The sequence below is a fragment of the Phragmites australis genome, chromosome 13 (genome assembly GCF_958298935.1).
Source record: "Phragmites australis chromosome 13, lpPhrAust1.1, whole genome shotgun sequence".
NCBI classification, from domain to species: domain Eukaryota; kingdom Viridiplantae; phylum Streptophyta; class Magnoliopsida; order Poales; family Poaceae; genus Phragmites; species Phragmites australis.
In genome coordinates this window covers 12,254,297-12,277,537 of record NC_084933.1, presented here as the reverse complement: position 1 = coordinate 12,277,537, position 23,241 = coordinate 12,254,297, and the positions used below count along the sequence as shown (strand labels likewise).

Below are 23,241 nucleotides of genomic sequence, written 5' to 3'. Positions count from 1 at the left end.
CAAGTTGATAGTCCCCATCATCTCCGACAACAATGACATCAAAAAGATGATTCCAAGTCAAGTGCTCGGCAAGATCACCGCCCATGAGATGACAATGAATATGGAGGTGGAAGCTCCTACCTCATCCAACGCTAAGAATCTTTCCATCACAAGCAAGAAAGCTCAATGCTCACATATGAAGGCGAAGATGAGAAAGCAAGAACAAGAGTCAAGCTCAAATGAAGATGATGGTGATCAAGATGAAGAGAGCATTGAAGAGGATGATCAAAGCACATCAAGTGATGATGAAATTGATCTCAAGATGGCCAAACTCTTCTCAAAGATAGAAAAGAATATGAAGATGATCAATGCCAAAATTGATCATCCTATCTCCATTAAAGATTTGGTTAACACAATTGATCATATCAAGAAGGAGAAGAAAGTCAAGAACAAGAGGGAGACAAGGGGAAGAGCCAAATCATTTGCAAGATGGGAAGAGGGGTGAGTGAAGATGAAGATTCAAGCTCAAGTGATGAAAGCTTCACTATCCTCCCCTCCAAGAAGAGCTCTTCCTCAAGGTCATCATCACGCAAGTCGATATGCAAGCCATCTCACAAGTATCTTATGGCCAAAGGTATGGGTAACGATATAAGTGATGATGAATCTGATGAAGATTCTCCCTCCTCATTTGATCAATGAGTAACAAAGATCCCTTAAGAAACAATAAAAAAAGCTTAAGAAATTTAATGCACTTAATGACATTCATACTACCTTTGTTTCTAATTATAAGCAATTATTGAAAAATTCAATTTGCTAAACAATGAGTATGATGAGCTTATGGCTAAATTTGAGTGCATTAAATCTCAAACTAAGGTCTCTTTGTAGCAATCTACCTCTCTATTTAGTTTCAATCCTAAGGTAGATGTTTGCACTTTTTGTGATGATTTAATTTATTAATCTAGCTCACCCCTTTGCAATGAGATATGTATCGAGAATATTTTTATAGAACCATCTAATGAACTTATTGCACAAGAAAATGATGAGCTCAAGTAAGAAGTGGAAAATCTAAAGAAGGACTTAGCAAAATTAAAGGGCAAGAATAATGTCCAACCTCCTCAAGATAATCATGCTACTATGGTGAAGAAGCTTGCAGAGAAGTCTACCGTGACATGCTTCAAATGTCATCAAGAAGACTACAAATCCTTCTAATGCAAGCAAGTAATGAAAGAGATCAAGAAGAAAAAGAAAGCAATGAACCTCTCCAATAAGACCTCCAACATTTACACCAAGACAAACTACAAGAATAAGATCAAGAGCAACCACTATAAGCTCAAGAAGAAAAACAATGGTAAGGTGGTTACAAATATGGTTGGAAGAAAGAATTAGGAGTGAAACCAACCCATTTGTGTGCCTAAGGAAGTCATCACCAACATGAAGGGGCCCCAATCAGTTTGGGTTTCAAAGAAGACTTGAAGCCCGAGTTGGCTATAGGATTTGGAGACTTGGCTCATAAAATGAAGTGAAGGTTCAAGCAAAGAAGCCAAGTGTATAAGATTGGACGTTTTGATGAAGATCATGATCATCATATACCCAAATCCCTATCAAAGGTAAAAAGTTAATGGTGCTTGTTGGGGAAAAATCCCTGACAATGATTCCGGGGCGTATCGGACGACGGGTGCGTGATCTTTGTTCGGGGAGTGTCTCCTGAATTTGTTTGTGTATGTGCAACTCAAAAACACCGAGGATTATCTAGGTTCAGGCCCTCCTTAGGGTAATAACCGTACATCCTGTGTATTATTTTCTTGTGGTCTCAATTGGTTACAAGCCTTCTTCGCCTTCCTCCTCCTTTTTTACAAGCCTGGTACTCCACGTGAGTCAAGACATAGACCTAGGCCTAGCTAGAGCTTCCCACCTAGGACCATCATTACTAAGAGGAAACGTATCCCACTTGCTCTACGGCGCTATAGAGCCTGTCCCATCGCTCCACTGCCTGCGTCATCCCGGTCGCCTGGACTGCCCTGTCCCGTCCCCACGCGCCGCCTACGCACCTGCAAAAAAACCTCTTGACATGCCTGTCAGGCCATCCCGTAGTGTTTAATGCTACGGGACGGGACATGGTAGCTCTGCACCGGTCACACCTTGGTTGACTAGAAAGAGGACCTGGGGAAGGGAAATACTCGAGTGAAAAAATATTTGCTATGATTAGACTGTTTAGACACATACCTGCCCCGCGACCAAAGGAGACTGGTCACGGGGTTTGCTCCTGCGACCTGGTGACTGGTCATGGAGCTTAGTCGGAGAGCCTGGTTGCGTGGTCATTGGCTGGTCACGCGGTCGCTGACTAGTCGCGCGAGGTAACCACGGTTCCGGACAAACGTGGTATACATCACCTGCTGATATTTTACCAACATGGGTCCACCTGCGAGGGGACCCCACTGTTCTTTACACCGATAGAGCTAGATGCAAAATCTTTCAATTGTTGTAGCTCATTTTCCTTGTCTAGGATTGTATGTGCTTATTTTAATTTATTGCAATACCTAGTGTAGGTTTTCATATGGTAGATTACTTTTGTTTCTCTCTTTCTTATGAGCAACCTACATGGTTTATTAGCTGTAGGTTCTTTTCATAATAATAGTTTCACAATTGGTATCTTTTATGTGCCATGAACCAATCCATAGGTACCCTTTCCAGTGTTATTAATAACAAGTGTATATGTCTCGCAAGTATTCAACACTATGTATGCACAAATTTAGGAGGAGTATATCCTATAGGTTATGATTTTGAGACTAACATGTGTTGCTAGATGTATCTTTTGTAGTCTCGTGAAAAAATCAACACGTCACTAGAGGTATGCAATGCTTAAAGACTTCAATTGGTATCATTGTAAATTTATTTCTATATTTAAGCTACTTCAGTGCATGATATGACTTAAACTTCATACATGTACTTATTGTCTAGATGTGCATATATTGCTACATTCCTATAAGTGGTATTCACAAGTGGTTTTATTATATGTATGCACACATAAAGTGGGAGTTTAGATTATATCATGTGATCTTCGTGAATTATGATCCTTATTTGTCTCTTTCAATTGATATCAATGCATCCTACCTTTACAATTGGTATCATTTCATATGGATTATGATTTATGAAGCCCTCTCCCATGTGCTCTAACGCTATTCCTCGAGTTCAACATATGTTTACAACCCTTTTTGATATTGTTAACAAATGGGGAGAAGTCTGATAACCAAAGTAAGAAGCAAGATACAAGATGTCTAGGAATGCTGAAGTTGACAAAGGGAGAGAAGAAGAAGATATAAGAAGCAATATGAGGCACCTAGGTTGACAAAGGGGGAGAAACTCTTGCATGGGTTGATCAAGAAAGATAGTAGCAATGGAGAAAAGGAGAGCCATAATATAGGGGGACTAAATGGTAAGAATATGCATCCAACCAATGTGGTAAGGCTTTATACTCTTTACAATTAGTATCATTTATTATTTGCCACTTGTTTTGGTTGTGTTGTCAACAATTACCAAAATGTGAGAGATTGTAGCGAAAATAGCCCTATTAGGCCATAATTGTGATTTTGGTGATTAATGATAATATAGTCATTAGGACTAACATGTTTGTCAAGAATAAATATTAGTAGGTCTCATAGATACAATACATCAAGAAGCCACCATAGTCGGGACAAAGTTTGATTGAATTGGAGAAGTCCTAGGAGAATTGACCTCATCGGATAGTTTGTTGCGTAGAAGTTTGCACTCACTGGAGCTTTGTGTTTAGAGACTGTTAGCCTCACCGGAAAGTTCAGTACTCTGTATGTTGAACTCATCGAAGTATTTCTGACAAAGGGGAGAAGATTTAGGACCTCACCGGATAGTTCGGTGATCTACACTAGATAGTACCGGAGCATTTCTTGCAGAGAAGAATGTAAGTGCAAAAACTGAAGATCAACCCACCGGAAGGACTGATGCTTAGTTTATGCTCACCGGATTATAGCACCAGAGCATTTCTTACAAAGGCGACTGCAAATGTTAAAGAATGAAGAACAACCCATCGGACGGTCCGATGCTCTGAAGATCAATGCACCTGGGTATTTTACACAGAGAAGAAGTGGTGCGGTCTAGCTCAAGATAACTCACCGAAATGTCCGGTGATGGATCTGAATGCACATCGGAATGTCCGGTGTTCAAAGAGGTAGTGAGTGGAATTCCAACGGCTAGTTTCTGAGTTTGTACTCACCGGATGATCTGATGTTAGTACTACTGTTCTCACCGGATCATTCAGTATTAACAGCTTTTCTGACCTTTTGGGAAAACGGCTAGTTGACGGGTTTGAGGCTATAAATATCCCTTCATTCAGTCATTTAAATATGTTGCATGCTTCTGGAGTCTAGAGGAAGCTCATACACACTTGAGAGGACATCCAAACTACCAAAATGCTTAAAGTGATTATCCAAGATGATTAAACACAAGATTAGAGAAGTGTTTAGTGTTTATAGGCCTAAAGTGAGTTGTAGCTAGGTACTGCAGCTTGAAGAAGGGGTCAAAGAGTGATCCTAGATTGTACTGAGTGGTACGTCGGTGTCTTGGAGTCTTGCTGACTCGCTGGCATCTTAGGCCTTGGTGGCTCAAGCTTGTTGACCCTCCGACTTTGGTGTGAAGCGACGGTAAGACACGTCTACGAAGACACGGAGACCCTTGCCTTAGTGGCTCAAGCTCCGAAGTGATCACGGAGGCAAATGATCGGAAGAGAGACTAGTTGTGAGACCTTACTTTGGTGGCTTGGTGGCTCATCATTCTTGAGACTTTGTCTTGGTGACTTAATAGTTCAAGAGCCGTGATCGGAAAAGTCGTGCCGACCGGGAGCATATCTTTTGTAGAGCTCTAATGTGGACTAGGGGTGATATTCATGCCATCGATACCACGGTATAAAAATTATTTGTGCCGAGTTTGTCTCTCTACCTTATTTACCTTTTCTCATTTACATATTTGTAATTTATCTTACTAGAGTAGGTTGCAATCATTTTGAGCGGTTGAGTAGATACACTAGATAAACCTAGAGCACATATAGATAGAAATTAAGATAAATATACCTTGTGAAGTTTTTAAAGCCGAATAATTTTTAAGTATCCTAATTCACCCTCTCTCCTCTTATGATGTCACCATTGCCCACATTAGTTTCACTTCATTTAGAGTTTTATTAATGTCTTCATAATTTTTACAAAGTTCACAAGCATAAAGTGAACATGTTAAGAAAAATATTGTAATTAGCTTTTTCATATATACCATTATTTTTTCTACACAAAGCATTGTTTAAGTAAACTAATAAAAGTAGTTTCACTAATTTTGGTGGTGTGATTGATTAGTTACAAATTAATCTAGTTACAACACATTTACTCAATCTTGCATATTATAATAGCTATTTCATGATTTCTATATTTTTAAAAGATAGAGGATCATGTAAGTAGACTAAAAAAATGGTTTTATAATTTTTGTATTAGCAAATAATTAACTATTCATTTAACTATATTTAGTAAATAATTATTCTAATAGAAAATATACAACTTTTATCATATAGATCATGTTATAAAGAAACCAACAAAATTTATTTCACTTAATTTAAAACTCAAATGAATTAATTATCAATTTTACAAGGTTAAGCTATTTTATGGTTTTTCTTAAACTATACTAAAAATTCAATAAAACTGATAAAATTCAAATAATTTTCCTAGGAAATCTAACGGTTTTTTACCACAAACAAAATACAAAAAATGCATTCAGTTTTGGTAGAATTCGATCGGTTTTCACTCGACCGAATCGGCTGTTTTTGCCACAGTCAAACCAGTTTGACCAAGTGAATTTGGCTTAATTCTCACCGAATTTTGCAAAAACCACGAAATCGCTGAGGGACGCGACACATTTCGGACCTCCAACGAATTTTGAACCCAGCTAGTGAGTAGTGACACCAGCAAAATGCCAGACAACATTACATACATATGATCCATCTACTGCAGTTAGTTAGATAATTACAAGCATCCAAGCAGCAGCATTTCATCAAATCCTCTGCTAGAATGTGAGCAATCTGTAGTGGTCTGGTGACAAACGCCAAGACCTTTTCCTCCTCTTAGAAGGAGGCTCCAAGTTGCTCCCTGCAGGACGAGTATATATGGCATCAAATACTGAAAACGAGGGCTTGGAGTACGGACATGAGAATACGAGATATCTGAACAAACCTAGAGGACCTCGCACTCCCGAGTTGGTTATCCCGCAGATGCAACCATCCTGTGATATGGATTCAGTGAGAAATATACCAGCCGCGATAAAAGTTCAAGGTATGCCTGAACTTGCTAAAAGCTTATCTCGCTCGCAAGAACAATACGCTGCATCAAGCATAACTCGTGCAAAGGGATCAAGCAGTGTGGTTCAGAATTATGAGAATGCCTATATAATTTGTATTGAGCTAAAAAATAACTCAAAAATAAAAGGCTTCCATATGAACTTTGTACGCACCTATATACTATTTCAAGGAAAGTCTTGATTAGGCCGACTTCGATTCTGTACTCGAGGTTGTTTCAAGAAATATAAACCCAAAAGTGACTTACCTTTTTGAGAAAAAATAACCGTGGGCACCAACAACTTGGTTTTCAAATTTGTGAGCAAATCAATAACTTGTCTTGAGCTAAAAAAAAAACTCGAAATCAAAAGGCTTCCATATGAAATTTGTACGCCACTCACCTATATACTATTTCAAGTAGAGTCTTGGTTAGGCCCAGATTTTGATTCTTCACTCGAGGTTGTTTCAAGAAATATATATCCCAAGGTGATTTTTTTAAAAAAAAAATGACAGTGGGCACTAAAAATAACTTTATTTTTAATGAAGACATAATAAGATAGCAGTTTTTTCTGAAAAAAAAGGTTAGAACTTTGAAGGTTCAAATTTTGACTTAAATCCTATATTTTGGGGTGAACTATTTGATTATTCCATTAACTGAGTACTGGCACCAAACAGTACAGAAGAAGCAAATCCAAATCAAGAGCCTAGTCCAAATTCTTAACCACCATAGGAAACGTAGAATGTTCTTCTGAAGGCCTTCTAAGACTTTTAGCATGTGAACACCGTCCCATACAACATTGAGTACTTCAACCAGGACTATCGGCAGGACAGTAGCAACACTGGTGGTGAACAATGATCAGTAAGCTGCTGTGCCGGCGCTAGATTTGGAGTATCAATCACATAAACAATGATGGCTCGTGGCTGCTAGTATAATTTAGCATACCATAGTTAGCACGAGTAAAAGCCACACAATTTTTTGGATTTACAGCAAAACTAAGTTTAATGAGGCATACAACCAATATAAAACTTCACTAATTTTAGCAATCACATATCACTCATGTGCTAATCCTGGGCATCATTGTCTGATGACAGAAATGGACAGTAATTGTGTCACTAACCGGGCCATAGATAATGTTTTGGCTTCCTGGATCCAGCAGCGGAACTATCAGCCTACCTGAAAAGAATTTCCCTTGCTTGGGTCAAAACAGGAAAATGTTTTGAGCTTTGCAGAAGCAGAAGTTCAAAGGCAAAACACTTCATCTGATCTGCTTTGTTTCATTTTGAGAGGAACAGGTGTGGAAATAGACAATTTCTTAGCCTTACTGCGAGTAAGTGGAAATTGATGCACCTTAAACATTCCAAAAGAAAGATCATGCATATCAAATCGTTATGGTTAGATCAAAACAGGGATTAACTAAAACTGTTGTAATGTCTGTTTCTAATATAATCAAGTCTGCCCCCAAATTAGAAATAGCAAATCAAATATGGTTATATGAAAACAAATAACTAAATGAAACTGGCTTAACATCACTTCCTAATAGAATCAAGTTTAACTTGAAATTCCTGCCCAGTTTTGTTTTGGAATAGCACATAGGCATGCCAGTTTCAGCAAAAACATAAAGAACTCACTTTTGAACAGCTTAGAAACTTTCTTCCTAAATGACAAGCTATAGGATGATTGAAGAAGGCATGCCGGCCAATCTGTTATTGGTGCACTCTTCCATCACAGATAAACAATTAACAAATGTGCAAGCAGGACTCAAAATCAATTACTCAATAGAGCCTTTTTCATACCAAAGGGATAATATATATTTTCTATACTTACATATGAAAGAGGAGTTTTGGTCATTCTTGATCTAGGACTACATTGCAAAATTTTATCTCTGCAACTTTGCTCCACCAATGGACTTGTAGGCTGTTTTTCTGGTTAATGGATCAAATTCAGTATAAATCCATAGTTCATATACGAGCACATTTCATGAAATACCAAGTCACTTTAAGTACTGAATATCATATGGTGCAATGTAGCTGATTATCTATCTATACTGAATCCATTTCAAGAAGCATACTGCATACATGACAAACATCAGAAGTCATGAACAAGCCAAAAGCCACTTGGGCTACTCCTGATAATGAGAAAAAAACCATGACAGAATGAATAAAGGATGATTAAAGTTTCTGCACTAACATATGAAGTTGGACTGTTGATTATTTGATAATATCTAGGAGTACCCTGCAACAACTTACTCGAAGAATTTGATCCTTCGATGAGCTATGAACTGCGAGTGTGGATAATCCTAAGTAGCCTCATGTATAGTATGCATAAAATACAAAATGTCGAATGTGATTAACATTAGAAGGTGCTAACTAAACATCAAGAAATGTTATCAACCTTCACAATGCCAGGTTCACCTTGACACTCTTAGGCCAGGCAGAAAAAAAAGCAGGTTGAAGTGGGCCAGCCAGCCAGCCCTAAAGGCAAAATCTGATGATTGAGCTTGGGATGGGCTGTTTGTAACATCTGGCAATTATTTTTTTGGTAGTTGTTACGATGGCATGTTCTTGTTAGTTCTCAAATATTTTACCTCTGTGCTATGGCGTTTTTACGAAAAAGCACCATTCATTTAAGCAAATGAACATCACAAAAATAATTTAAGATGCCATGTAATTAAGGTCACATAGCTCAACCCTAACCTTAAAATAAAAAGGAGAGGAACATAGCGCTCTGTTCACGTCATTTTACCGGTTGTAAGAATTTCAGAAGATTGAGTTGAAACAATAGTGGAATATTGTGCCTTTTAGGTGCAGAGTTTAAAACTCACAATTTCCAGACAAATCACATCTGAAGGAACTAAAGTTCCAATATTTTCTTTTGGCACCAACATCTGATTTGATGCTTTAGTAGTAGTTCTTTTCCGTTTTCCTCATCCCTTCAATGAAGCCTTAGGGGTACTTTCCAAACCTCTGACATCTAAAGTAGCACAAACTGTTATAGCTTCAACTGGTACCATGTCATCATTCAGCGATTTATGCTGTGTTCTTTTCCCGTGTCTTAGTCCCTCTAATAAAGCTTCCAGACTGCTTTTGCAACCAAAAACACCATCAACCAAGTCACCAGAAACATTGCGATCGAACAAACTATCTGCAGGAGAAACCCTGTGCAGTCTCAACTTTTGCTCTTATGTGTATCTATGGCTGGACTATTTTCCAAATCGTCTGATAGATCAGGTTTTCTGGAACAGTTTTCTTCAGGAGATACTTTGCTTAAAAAATCTTTAGAAACATCAAGCGTTAGGCTTCTAGGAGTTCCAGTACTTCCATCTTCCAAGCTGTGAAACATATGATCAGCAGTATGACTGTAAATCAAACCACTTTCTTCAGAATGATCAACAAAGACAAGTTCTCTTGCATCTGTGTGGAAAGTTTCATTCTGAGTGTCTCTCTTTCTCTTGGCCTCATCATTACCAGATGGTTCTGTATGACCCATAGGTAGAGTAAAGAAATTGATATCACCAAGACATCCTGATCTTGATGTACTGCTTGTAGTCAGTTGCATTTCCTCATTACCCACCTCATAAAAATCCTCACATCCATTAATACCACCCTTTGTAGCAGAAGCAGATTCGTCTAGTCTTGAACACCTCTGGAAGGGAATAGCACCAGCATTATTGCTTGAGAGCCTCTTAACAGTGTTTACGATGTTTCCCATGAAAGAAGATCCAATCAAATTGGTAAGGTTGCCTAGCAGGAACTTCCTAAAGGTCGCTGGAGTTGAACACTCGTTGGGACCACTGGTGACAGAGGAACTTGTTTGAGATCCTATCTACAAACTTGTTTTCTTAGCATACAAACTAATGCAGTTACTCCCGAATGGTAATCTAATCAAGAATTAGTTATGAACCTGCATGCATGATATACAGCAAAGACCAATCAACACAAAAAGTTCCAAAAATACTCATAGAAGTTGCTACTATCTAATTTGGTATATAATTTCAAGAACCAACTACTAAAAAAACTAGAAGTTCACTGTGCATTGCAATTTGTATATTCAGTTACTGGAGAAAATTACAGGAGAACCTGTTTATAAAACAATTATGAAAAATGTCAATGGCAAATAACAAGTCAAAAACAATATTCCTGATTTTGATATTTGTAATTTGACCCTTGTGGGGATCCAAACATTATTATGTGCTCCTCGTAAAATGTTTCTGTTCCATCTAGTTATTGAATATAAAAACATGCAGGCTCCAGGATACAAATCATATTGCACCTTATCCCCCGCCCCCACCCCCGCCTCAAACCCCGGGCAAAACAGCCAAGACCGAAAGTAAACGAGGCATACGCACGCAGCGTCCTCCAGATGCGGCGCTCGGCGCCGCGCGTGCGTGCTCCTTGGACCTGCTTCCGACGTGGGGGCGGGGGGGTGCTGCGCCGCCTCTCCGGCCGGGACCGGGACGGGTTGGGGGGCTTCGCCGCGACTGGGAGTGGGAAGTGAGGTGTTGGGCGTAGAAGGAGGGAGGCTGCTGCTGCTGCGAGGGCGGAGTGCGAGGTCAGCGAGTGACGGAGTGATCGGAGCGGTGCACGAGGCGGGTGGCCGCGGCTGGGCGTGGGGGAGGAGGAAAAGCAGCGGAGCGGTCGTGGGGCGGGCAGGCGGGGGACAGATGGCGTCAGGCGGCCGGGGGGTTTACGAGGTTGTTTTCGTGTGTCGCTGCCTGATGGACCCCACGGCTCGCCTATGTGCGCTAGCAAAATTTAGGGATTGGATTTTTGCCACTGTTATATTGGTGTTTGGAAGAATTGCCACATAATTTATTTTCTTTGATCTTATACCACTAGAATGCATTTTCTGTTCGGAGATTTACCATTTCGACTCATTTCTTACTGTTTAGGCAACATGATGTGACCGTTTTACCCTTGCTCTATTTCCCTTTCTATTTCCCAGTGAACTCGCATTCATCCACTCCATCCCGATCTATTTCCCTTCTCTCTGTCCTCTCATACTCAGTGAACTTGAAGGCGGTGATGTCGTTGGGGTCAGCTCTGATCGAACGGGGGACACAGTAGCAGTGGGTTGCCGCTAATCGGCTGCCCAAGATGCAGTTTGGGGAAGATCTTGGAGCTAACCTCGAGGACATATAGGAATCCTGATAAGTGCTTCCTCAAATGCTTTGAAAATGTGTGTGCTTTTGGTTTGGTTTTGACTTATGTGTGTTGATTTTGTGGTTGTGCTTCATAGGTTCAAGATGGATGCACATTCTTCACGTGGTTGGATGATTACCGTGATTACCTTGTGCGCAAGGGCATTGTTGGAGTGGAGAGCAGCAACATTGTGTCAATTGTGGAGCTGAAACAACAAGTAGAATGCCTCAAGAACGCTCTTGCTGAAGTGAACTCCAAGTTGGCGTTGATTGCATGTGCAATTCGAGAAACTGAAGTGAAGTTGGATAGATTGCTTGCAATTGGGTTGATTCTTATGTTATTAGTTGTTGTTCAGACTATGTTTGTTGTGTTGTGTTTGTAAAGTAGATACTGTGTTTTGTTGTGTTGTGTTTGTTAAGTAGACAATGTAATGTTTGCCAATTATGTAATATGGCGAATATATATGTCAATGTTTGTTGTATTGAACTGAAACAAGCTGTTTGAACTGACATGGGTAAATAGCACTTTTGAAACAAAATGGGGCTACTGCCCTGAAACAAGCTGAAACACATCTAACACAAACTAAAGTTCACAATATAACTGAATAATTCTTGAAACTGACATAGTTCATAGCCAACACAAATTACAACTCACATAGTTCACACTAACATTCTGCAAACATAATTCATAACAAACAAATGAAGTTCCAACTGAGAAAATTCTGAGCCTACACAAATTACAACTGACATTCTAAAAGTATTGTTGTAGTGAACATGGCCCTCTTAGGGTATGTATGTGATTTTGATGATTAATAATAATATAGTCAATGAGGTTAACATGTTTATCAAATATATACTTTAGTAGGTCTCATAGATGCTATACATGACAAAGCCACCGAAGTCAGGATAAAGATTAATTAAATTAGCGAAGTCCTAGAAAAAATGACCTCACCCGATGGTCTGGTGTTCAGTATAGTGCACACATCGGAGCATTCTAAATATGAAGTGGTTCTGCAGTTCAACACACCGGATGGTCCAATGTTAAGGAGAAGTGTACACACCGGAGTTTTTTTTGCTAAGAAGAATGTTGATGTCTACACCAGGGTTCAAAAAACCGTTGGTAACCGCCCAAAAATCACGGTTACCGACCTTCTCGATCCGGTCCGGTTTCAGAAACCGAACGGTAACCGAAATTTGAATTTAAAAAATTCGAAAAAATAAAAAAAATTCAAAAAATTCAAAAACAAATCTTAAAACAAACTAGACACAATTCTAAGACCTTATGTGAAAAAAGTTTTCAAAAATAATGTCGTTTGCATCATATTCTATAGGGAGAAAGTTTGAAAAAATGAAAAAAATTGAAACGTGCGGCTCAGTTATTAACTCACGTTAAGGAAAAGTGTAACATGCAAACACATATTTTTCTTGTATAAAACGTATTATAAGATAATCTTTAAAATTGATTTCACTTTATTTAGAGTTTTATTAAATTCTCTATGATTTTTACAAAGTTCACAAGCATAAAGTGAATATGTTAAGAAACAACACTGTAATTAACTTTTTCATGTCTACTATTATTTTTTCTACGTAAATCATAGTATAAATAAGCTAATGAAAGTAGTTTCACTAATTTTTAAGGTGTGATGGGTCAGTTATGAATTAATCTAGTCGTAACATATTTACACAATCATGCATGTTACAATAGCTAATTAATGAGTTCATGTATTTTTAAAAGACATAGGATCATGTAAGAAGACTAAGAAAATTAGTTTCATGATTTTTGGATTAGCAAAGAGTAAACTATGCATTTAACTTGGTTTAACAAATACAATTTCTCACAAAAAATTTTGAACTTTTTTATGAGTATAAATACTTTTATCATGTAGATCATGTTACAAGGAAGCCAACAAAATTTGTTTCACTTGATTTGAAGCTCAAATGAATTAGTTATTGATTTTACAAGGTTGAGCCCTTTTTTGGGTTTTTTGTTGAATTGCGCTGAAATTCGATAAAACCGCTCGATAAATCGAGAAAACCGAGCGGTTACCGACCCAAACCGCTCGGTAACCGACCAATTCAAAAATGCAAGAAAATCGCTCGGTAACCGACCAAAACCGAGCGGTTACCGAACAGCTAAAATCGCAATTTTTTTTCCAAAATTCAAATTTTGCCAAATGAATTTTCTCTGAATTTTTTTGAATTTTTGACCGGTAACCGCGGTTATCGCGCATTTTCGGTTACCGCCGGAGCTCGGTAACCAAGCTCCGGTCGGTAAATTGAACCTTGGTCTACACTGGATGGTCCGGTGTTTGAGCCTAGTACACACCAGAATATTCTCAAAAGATAGAGTTGAATACACCGGATGGTCCGGTGCTCGGCAAGATATACACACCGAAGCATTATCCAGAAAGAATATTTTGGTGCAGAAGATTTGCACACACCAGATGGTTAGGTGCTCAGAAAGAATACACACACCGGAGCATTTTCTAGGAAAAGGTCTCAACGGCTAGTTTGGTGTGGAAGTGCACGTCGGATGGTCCGATGTCCTAAAGATCTACACATAGGACAATGAATAGTGAAGAAGATGTGGCTCGATCGGCTCAAGTCTACACACTGGATAGTCTAGTGATGGAGTTGAAAGTTACATCAGAATATTCGGTGTTCACAAAGGTTTTGATTGTGGCTCCAATGGTTAGTTTTCTACTGTTATACACATTGATGGTTCGATGTTTGTACTAGTGTTAACACCGGATCATTCGGTGTTCATTGTCTTTTGTGACCGTTGGAGCAACGACTAGTGCCAGGTTTGAGGCTATAAATACCCTCCCCCCACTCGGTCATTTGAGTGTGCTGAAGTCTAGGGAAGCTCATAGATACTTGAGAAGACATCCAAGCCACCAAAGTGTTTAAAGTGATCATCCAAGGCAATTAAGCACATGATTAGGAAGTGATTAGTGCTAATAGGCCTAGAGAGAGTTGTTACTAGGTGTTGCTGATAAGGGCACGGCTCCCTCGGATACACACAAGGTGAATTCACCCCTTATTGTTTATATTTTCTTCGTAAAAGAATAGAGTACTACTAAGTTTTGTGTTATTTTTAGGAATACGGGAGAACCATCACAAGTCCTCCTAGACATCATCACTCGAAGGCCAAGTCTACTTGGACTCAAGGCTGAGCTTTAGTCATGGTCATGGTCATGGTCATAGTCGAAGTCGTGATCGTGGTCGAAGTCGTGGTCATGGTCGAAGTTGAGTTCCAGGACAGCACGTTAGTAAAACGGGTATACTCTCTCATACGAAGTCTGTTTTAGTCAATCTTGGACACTCTGTAAAGCTTACAACGATCCCTTTCCAATGGATATCAGCTCAACCAAATATTCCTTATAGTTTAGTCAAAGTCAAAGGAATAAGGTGTTGCGTCACTGTTTTGAACCCTACCGGGTTTTGTAATCGTGTCAGAGTCCGAGTCTAGGTTGTGCACGCCTCTTTCCACGGCTGCACAACCCTAGGTTGACCCGCTCATGTCCCCCTATATATACACAGTAGCCGTCGTAGCTTAGGTTTGGGTTTAGCTTAGATTATTCTGTTTAATACAGTTTTGCGGTTTATCGGTTTGTTGAACCCCAAACTCGAGTGCTTCATTGGTAATTAGCAATATTTAGATTGCATCTACCTTTACTTGTGTTCTCGATTCGCTTGCAGAAAAAGCCTTTTTGGTGAGGTCAATCGCGTCTTGGCACGGTTGATAATCACGTAATAGTGGTGTAGTAGTTGCTAGGATTCTTGATCTGTTCTGATCGGAGCCTTTGGATCATCAATGTCAAAACTCCACCAATCAATTTATCATATTACCTTTCGGAAGATCGGACGAGGCCTCATCATCTGGTATCAGAGCCTCGGTTGCTCGTTAGGTAATCTGAGTTATCCCTTTTATTTCGTCGAGTTCCTTTACCCAGAGTCCAGAAAATTACCCAAAAAAAAGATTTAGATCTTAGTTTTTCGTTGTCCAAACCACTTTGTACCTTTCGCAATTTTGTTTTCAGTTTTCGCGCTGTTGAGTTTGAGTCCATCATCGGTGTCTTGTTGTTAGTCGAGTCATCATGTTCTAGTTTCTAGCGTTGAGTCTTTGCTAATTTAGTCGTCGAGTTACTCGGCTTGCCTAGTCTGCTATAGCCAAGTTTGTGTCTCACTCAGGGTCCCGACCAGTCACTCCGACCACCCCTCGGGTCCCGACTAGTCACTCTGACCACCCATCCACCAGTCACTCCGACCAACCACTCAGGGTCCGACCAGTCACTCCGACCATCCACTCATTGTCCGACCAGTCACTCCGCCCACCTTCTCAGATCCGACCACCATAGCCGAAATAGAGGTAGCCAGAGTTCAGAGAGAGAGTATCTTTTTATTACTTTTATACCCCTACTCTCAAAAAAAAGTTTGACCCACATACCTCACTGGTCTTAGAAAAGGTAGTAGAAAAGTTTTGAGTTTGTGTCACATTCAAAAAAGAAAAAGAAAAGAAAAGAAAGCAAGAAGCATAGAAAAAAAGAGAAGAAGCAAAGAGTGCAAAAAAAAAAGAAGAGAGAGAATTCAAAAAAAGGGAATCAGTTTGCATTGCGATTTTTGTTTCATTGTGCTGGTGTCTGTTATAGTTTCCGGCTTGCTTGAGTTAGTTCTAGGAACGTGATCGGGTCAGCAACTGTAATAAGTACTGCGAACTTTTATTCAGCTTTGCTAATCTGATTTTATTAATTGGCATTCCTTGCTACTAAATATTGCATATCTAAGCTACACATTCTCTCGATCAGAATAGTATCTTCCCTTGCAACTACCTCACTCACACCCGATAAGGTATCACAAACCAGCCACCGGTTGTGCCAACTGTTGTGTATGGTAAGAACACTTGCAAAAGCGTGGTAAGATGCTTGAGAGTGAGTGATTCTACTTCAAACTCCACCACCTAGTTTTTGTTGTCTCTTGATTGCTACTAACCATAGCAAGAGAAATATCGGATGCGAAAGAGTGTGTTTTGAAGGAAGAGCTCATAATGGTGTTGGATGATCATTGACAAACTATTAATAACTCCATCGACAGGAAGCTTGTGAAAACAAATGCTACGTTGCAATGACTAAATGATAGTATTGCAATGCTCAATACACACTTTGATCGGTTGGTCAACCCACCGAACAAAGGGCATGTGTATCCTCGAGTTGCGGCCCATGAACATAAGGTTGTCGGTGATAATGAGATGCGCAACCACGACGTATTTAATGCACGACCAAGGAATCGATTGAACTTCAACCATCAAGGTCTGAGAGGTAACAATTTTGAGCAACTTAATGCACGTGTTAATGATGATCCATTTGCTAAAGTCAAGTTTAACATACCATCTTTTACGGGTGCTTATGATGCTGAAAAATATCTAAATTGGGAGATGACGGTGGAACAGAAATTTAATGAACATTTAGTTCCTGAAGTGCATAGAGTTAGGCATGCCACTACTGAATTCAAAGGTTTTGCCATCATCTGGTGGAATAGAGTATGCATCGATAAATTAAAACATACTACATGGGATGTTTTAAAGGTTACTATACGTAAAAGATTTATTTCACCCTCTTTTAAACATGACTTGTGTCGAGGGTAAATCCTTGACGATGATTTCAGGGTATGTCAGACGGTGGGTGCGTGAATGACGTTTCAGGGATTGAGTGTGTCTGTGTGTAGATGAAGGATTCGAAGACACCATGGGTTATACAGGTTCGGGTCTCCCGCAGGATAACAACCCTACGTCCTGTGTTTTGTGTTATAGTAGATCTCACTTGGTTACAACGGTGTTCTAGCAGTTTGCCTGAATTGATCTCACTTGGTTACAACAGTGTTCTAGAAGTTTGCCAGAATTGATCTCACTTGGTTACAACGGGGTCCTCATCCCTTTATATAGTAGGGAGAGGGAGAACTTACATGCAGGCTCTACACAGATGGCCTCTACTTATTCTAATGTCTAACTCAAATCATCTTTATGGAGTACCAGGCATGCAACTTGCTCTGACAGCGTTATATATCGTGCTACTGCGCACCGTCTTTGCTTAACCCGTAGAGCCTTTTCCTGCTGCATTTAATGCGACAGGACAGAATAGTGTCCTTTTGCACCGTCCCCGTCTACTTGCCTCTCCGCGTTGTCCCTATCCACTTGCCTCTGCGCCGTTCCCGTCCACTTGCCTCTCTGCGCCATCTCAGTCCACTTGCCCTGCCGGATGGCTGACAACATCCCATCTATCATGCGGCACTACGCCAGCCTGTAGAGTCTCACTCCGCAGCCTTTGATGCTACAGGATGGGACAACGCCCCCTGCACCGCCTACGACCTTATCCGTCGGAGCCAGTGCCTGGTGAACAGAAATGTTCGGGCGAGTGTCCAATCCAGTCCCGCGACCAGGGGGGCTGGTCGTGGGTTTATGTGAAGGTGTAGCGAGATTGGTCGCTGGAGGCTTTGCACTGGTCGGGGTAGCTCATCGACCGATTAGAGTTTTTAGGAGATGTTCTCCTGGCTGTTTGCATCCTTCGTGGGGCCTGTTAGCTGGGGTACCCCTTTACTTGATACACCGACAACTTACATAAGAAAGTGCAGCACTTAAACCAAGACAATAGATCTGTAGATGAAAATTGTTAGGAGAACAAGGACAACAAAACCATTGTTGTGAACAGGAGGAAATAAGTGCTTCATACTTGTTCAAAGCCGAGGGCGGCTTTGCTTCAAGGGGGAGAGAAGGGCATGACCATCAAGTCATCATTTAATTCTGTTTCCCCGACTGAAAATCAGCAAGCCTGTGTTATGTTTACCACTAAATCTGATCTTGCTGAAATTTATGATAATGAACTGCCATGCGATGACTTGAAGTGTACAGATGCATTAGTTTCAATTGAGGATATATCTAGCTCTTTGCCTTCTGTTGTCACTAACCTTTTGAAGAATAAGAAAATCAACCGAGCAATGGATGAAGAGAAGAAGAAGTTGCTTGAGAGCCACACCACCACTGCTACATCTCCTCCCACAGAAAATGCGAACAAACCAGAGAAGGAAAATGAGAAGAAGAGCAAGGAGAAAGAGGAGAAAGTTGTCGCACCATGCTTGTTACAACAAGGTACAAATGCTAATGCACCTATATCAGCTGAGATAGAGAACAAAGGTAATGAAAAAGGTGTTACACTCACACTATGTGAGGAATATTTTGATGTGCTGAAATTGCCCACTACCCATGCTATTGTAGAGCAATCATTAGTGGATACTATTGCTGATTTACCTTTGTCACATGATGATTTGCTTGTTGTTCCTTGTGATAAAGAAAAGTTGTGTAGTAATGCTTTACTTATATCATAACCACAACTTATGCATGAACATGTTAATTCTGTTTTACAAATGAGTACTTATTTTGAAATTAAACATGTTCAATTCATTGCTAGTGAGAAAGAAGATCTGAATAGTTTAGAGGAGCAATTAAAACTTAATTTTAACTTGCCATGCTTGTCACATAATATTTTTCATGTTATTGGCAAGTACAATGACAAATTAGAGTATATGGTGCATTGAGTTTATATTTATTCAAATCTGAAACCTCCTATTATTGTGCCACAAAGTGAATATTTAGAGAACTGCAATTGCAATATTAATGTCATGTCAAGGTTTTCTAGTCCTATCTGCAATCCACTAAGCAGTTCACAGGAATGGGAGTGTTATTGGATGCTACCATGCACTATAACCATTGCTTCACCTTTTTTTGTATAGAAGATATAAATTGTTACTAGGTTACCATACAATGGCACTTCTTCTAAAGAAGGGGAGCAAGAAAGTATCACTTCTTTTAAAGAAAGGGAGAAAGAAGTGATACATGACTACATTGTACCAATGATGTTTACTATGACCAATGATGATCAGGTACAATCGTTTCAAAGAGAATTAGAATTGTTTGATAAAGAACTTATGATATTGCATAACGAGAGTTTCTTACGTATTTTATTTTGTGTAGAAATTTATGGGCAAAATAATGCTATACGCAAACCGAGGATGGTTTGTTGTAAAGAAAGGGGAGGGTGATAAGGGCATGGCTCCCTCGGATACACACAAAGTGAATTCGCCCCTTATTGTTTATATTTTCTTCGTAAAAGAATAGGGTACTATTAAGTTTTGTGTTATTTTTAGGAATATAGGAGAAGCATCACAACCCCTCCTGGACGTCATCACTCGAAGGCCAAGTCTACTTGGACTCAAGGCTGAGCTCTAGTCGTGGTCGTGGTCATGGTCGAAGTCGTGGTTGTGGTCGAAGTCGTGGTCATGGTCGAAGTCGAGTTTCAGGACAACACGTCAGTAAAACGGTCATACTCTCTCATACGAAGTCCGTTTTAGGCAATCTTGGACATTCTGTAAAGCTTACGATGATCCCTTTCCAATGGATATCAGCTCAACCAAATATTCCTTATAGTTTAGTCAGAATCAAAGGAATAAGGTATTACGTCACCGTTTTGAACCCTACTGGGTTTTGTAATCATGTTGGAGTCAGATTCCAGGTTGTGCACGCCTCTTTCCACGGCTGCACAACCCTAGGTTGATCCCCTCATATTCCCCTATATATACACAATAGCCGTCGTAGCTTAGGTTTGTGTTTAGCTTAGATTATTCTGTTTAATATAGTTTCGCCGTTTATCGGTTTGTTGAACCCCAAACTCGAGTGCTTCATTGGTAATTAGCAATATTCAAATTACATCTACCTGTTCTTACTTGTGTTCTCGATTCGCTAGAAGGAAAAACCTTCTTGACGAGGTCAATCGTGTCTTGGCACAATTGATAACCATGGAGTAGTGGTGTAGTAGTTACGAGGGTTCTTGATTTGTTCTGATCGGAGCCTTTGGATTATCAACATCGAAACTCCACCAATCGATTTATCATATTACCTTTTGAAAGATCGGGTGTGTCCTCATCAGTTGCTGTCTAGAGAGATGATCAATGAGTGATCCTAACTTGTACCAAGTGGTACGCCGATTCCTTGGAGTCTTGGTGACTTGTCAACACCTTGGATCTTGGTGGATCAAGCTTGTTGACCCTCTGACTTGATGTGGAGCGATGACAAAACTCTAGTAAGAGGACGCAGAGACCTTTTTCTTGGTGGCTCAAGCTCCGAAGTGAAGACAGTGGCAAGTGATCGAAAGAGAGACTTGTGGTGAGGTCTTGCCTTGGTGGTTTGACGGCTCAACCTACTTAAGGCCCTCAAGAACCTTGATCGGGTGTCGTTCAAGAGCTATAGCCTAGGTGGCTACTCCAATATGGACTAGAGGTGACGTTTATGCCATCGATATAACAGGATAAAATCCCTTGTGACAAGTTTTCTCCCTCTACCATATTTACATTTTTGTATTTACTTCTTGCAATCATTTGCATGTTTACTTTCTTAGAGTAGTTTGCTAGGGTTGGCTATAGGTTGCAAACCTTTTAGAACAGTAGAGTAGACACACTAGATGAATCTAGAGCATATTTAGATAGAAATTAATATAGATTTATGTTGTGAAGTTTTTGGAGCCAATTAGTTTTAAGTATCCTAATTCACCCCCTATGATGTCACCGATCCTTTCAATAGTTAAGAACAAATTGATGAAGTTCCAACTGGCATAGTTCAAAGCCGACACAAATAAAGTTACAACTGACATAGTTCATATTTTAATTGGAGTAATCTTCTTACTCCTTGTAGTGATCTTGCTGTGAGTTCTTCCCTGGGTGAAGTTGTAGGTGTTGCTAGAGTTGCTGCCCCTGCTCAATTGTTGGAGTTAGGAGAGTCGATACCAAACAGCATAGCAAGTTGTCTGAAAAATTAGAGGCAATGAGGTTAGTGAGGGGCATTAAAACTGCATGCAAACTTGGAAGAAAATGTTACAATTCACCTCCTAGTCCTCACTCCTGGGCCTTTAGTCAGTGGTCCAGACACCTCGACCCTAGGTCTCTTCTTTGGAGTTGAAATGCCCTTGGCTGCATTCTTCCTTGAATAGTATTTCCTATGATGTATAAAAAATATTACATAATTCAATTGTAACTTATATGACAAACACTACATAATTGAAATGAACTTGCCTTTTTTATTCCATTGGATGTACATCCTGCTTGTCTGTGCCCCATCAGTCCACATTTCTTGCACTTGTCAAGATTCCTCTTTCTTGTACCAACTTTTTCAAGGAAGCCTTTCATCCTTAGTTTCCTTTGCCTGCCAATTGTTCTCTTTGTCAGTGGAGCCCCTAACTCAAAACCAAGGTGGACTTTGGACCTTTGGGACTTATCAGTCAAAGATTCTATCTCACCTTGGTATGCATCTATGAACTTGGCAATTGAGTAATATTCATGGACATAATCCTTAATATTGACATTCCTTAGAGTTCCCCAAAAGGCTAAAGTATGAATGTGTGGCTTGCCTGTATACTGCTACTCAAGACAGGTATATTCCTAGCTCTTTGTCTTGACCACATGTCTAACTCTCTATGGCAGCATTGTCCCAATCTTCACCACTCCAATCTGCAGTTTTAATAACCCTCAGGTGACCTAAGCTTCTAGTCCTTGCAATCAACTATTGTAATATGCAGGCAAGACCTTCCCTCCAAGTTTATGTACAATCTTTCTCCTTTTCTCAAACAACTCCATAATCATTTCCCTTACCTTATTTGCTAGATCAATTGGTGGTATATCTTTGATTCCTTTAACCCAACTGTTAAAACACTTCGCAAGATTGTTATTGATGTACTCACATTTAATGTCAGTATCATAAAGTCACCTCATCCATAGTTGCATCTCCATATTTAATGATGCTTAAATATATCTGTTCTATATGACCTAGCTGCAAATTGCATATGCCCAAATGCATTGCATGAGATGCCTAAAACACTCCCTCTGCTCTACTTGAGGAAACACAAACATCACTGCATTCTCAAGACCCTTGCAAGCATCTGTGCACACTGCTAATTTGGGAGGATTTCCAATGACCTTCTTCAGATTTGACACGAATCATATCTAGTTATCCTCATTCTCAGATCTAATGAAACCAAAAGCAATTGGAAATATCCAATTATATCCATCTAAACATGTAGCTGCAGCTAAATGCATGTTCCACTTTCCATTCAGGGCAGTAGAGTCTATGCTAATATAAGGTCTACAACCATGCACAAATCCATCAATGCATGGCCTAAAAGCACAAAAGAATATGTTAAAATACACATTGCCATCAACTATCTTAGTATCAATCTCCACAACACTTCCAGAGACCTCAATTCTACCTCAACCTTAAAGTTGTACAACATCATAAATCTCTCTTCCCATCTCCCATATAGATATTCAATGGCCTTCTCCTTTCATCTCCACACTGTCATAAGAAATTGTGACATTGTGCCTATCCTGCAGCTCCTTTTGGAGTTCTTTAGCACCCATATTAGGAGACTTCCTAAGAAGATTAAGTGCCTTATCAGCCACCCACCCATTAGAGGCCATTCTAGTTTTAATTCTTCTGGTGGAGGCACATGTATGGTCCTCAAGCAACATTGTGACTCTAACTATTTTTTATCTGCCATAAGGCGGCCAACAAGTTTCCAAGGGTAACCTTCTTCCTTGCAGTGAACCCTGTACCTAGTCTTGTCTGATTTCTCGATTGCAAACTGAAATTCCTCATTTATGGCATACTACCTAACAGCCAACCTAAATTCTTGCATTGAAGGGAATTTGACACCTATTGCCATAACAAGATTCTCTCTATCATACATT

The 23,241-nt window shown here is 39.8% G+C and overlaps 1 pseudogene; it reads right to left on the bottom strand.

The window, feature by feature from the left end:
• Positions 1–9,141: 9,141 nt before the first annotated feature.
• LOC133888525 (uncharacterized) lies at positions 9,142–11,221 on the bottom strand (annotated as a pseudogene).
• Positions 11,222–23,241: the final 12,020 nt, after the last annotated feature.